Here is a 1,730-nt window from a genome sequence, read left to right as displayed (position 1 = left end):
CGTTTCTTTTGTCACTTTTATTGCAGTGTTATGTGTCAACCTATACTGTTGGGGAGAGAGTGCCTTCGTGTGCTCCTTAAATGACTGCATTACAAAAGCCTGAATATTGACAAAGTAGACCTGTGTGCCTGGAGTGTGAAAACTTACCACAGCGCTTGAGTGTGCTTAATAAACCTGCAATTGTGGTCTCGCCGTCTTATTGACGGGCCTTCCTGTAGCATGCAACCTTGCAAAATTGCAGTCTGCCAAAAGAAAAAAGCATTGGGCATAAATCCACGACTCTGGGGATGACTTTCCATTTATTTCCATGGACTAGATTTACACATGTACAACTGCACCATACTACATTAATGGCAAAGGCAGCACCGTGCTTGCAGCAAGCAGATTTGACAGAATTGAGGAAATGGAAGCAAACATAAAAAATGAGACCAGGGTAACACATTAGCAGAAAAGTAAAAGTCCTTGCTAACGCAGCAAATGCAACCAACAAGCTACTACAGCAATATAGAGCCGCAGTAGCTAAGCTGGACGCTAATTCGACCCTGGTATTGAAGTTGCCCATCAGCACGGTGTACTCAATTAGCCTTATGTCATCCCACAGCACAGCCCATATTCCTCCTTAAAACCAATTATGGGGCAGGGCTTGGTGGAGATATGGCAATGGAACTGTAGGAACTTAGCAGAAAACGGGAGAACCTACAGCTCCACAATGAAACCCTCTCAAAAGAAAAAAGCCTACAAGAAACAAAGATAAAAAATGATTAGGATATAACACAGTGAAACTGATCGACGTGTGAAAGTGGGTCGACTCAATTTTCGATTTGGGCGAAGTTAATTTTTAGGGGTGGGCCAAGCATGCACCCTGCCTTTCCGACATACTGAGACATCCTAGATTATTACAGGGGCTGATGGAAGTGCTAAGCCCCGCACAAAAAACTAACCGAAAGAGAGGTGGTAGATTAGAGAAAGCTGCAGACAGGCACCTGCTCACACCTGCATAAACTCCAAAAGATGTGCCCTGCACAATACACTGAAATGCCCGTGGTGCAAGCTAACCGACAGCCATACATGTAACATGGACCTGCCCGCATGCAGAGTTGGATCTGAAAAAAGACAACCCAAGCGTTACACAGTGGGGACACCTGCCCAGTGAGGAAGGAGATGTACAGAGGTTTCTCGTACGTCAAGCCAATACGGCAGCAACCAGGTGCGGCATCCTAGACCAAGGGTCAACCACAGCACTTGGCAGCCTGTAAGGGCTACTGACGTCTCTAAAAATGTAGAAATAGAATTTGTCTAATACTTAACTCCAAGTCCATGTACATAATGCCCTAATCCAATTTTGGGTATGGGCCAAGCAAATTTTCACCTTACGGCAACTCTAATAATAAATGGCAGTTACATGTATCCCTCGAGGGAAATAAGAGTTGTGGCTTCATAGTCCCCTCTGGTTTTTTGGGATTTCTCGTGAAACAGTGCTTTCACGTTAAAAAGTAAAGTTCACGACCATAAAACGTGAAAATGCTAAGGAACGAAGACCACTCACGGCCGTCTTGGTCCACAGAAATATGATGTGACAATACAGCACGGCACACAATGAAACTGCACACTACCTCCCGATTGAGCTCATAGCACAAAAAAAGAAGCGAGGCCCCATTCTTCTAGATATATATAGCAACCCCAAAAGCGGTGTCCTATAATAATGAAAGCCATCAACGAATCTAGAAAAA

The sequence above is a fragment of the Amblyomma americanum genome, chromosome 1, assembly GCF_052857255.1.
Source record: "Amblyomma americanum isolate KBUSLIRL-KWMA chromosome 1, ASM5285725v1, whole genome shotgun sequence".
Lineage (NCBI taxonomy): Eukaryota > Metazoa > Arthropoda > Arachnida > Ixodida > Ixodidae > Amblyomma > Amblyomma americanum.
The sequence above is the reverse complement of the archived record's forward strand: the minus strand, read 5'-3'. Positions refer to the sequence as shown.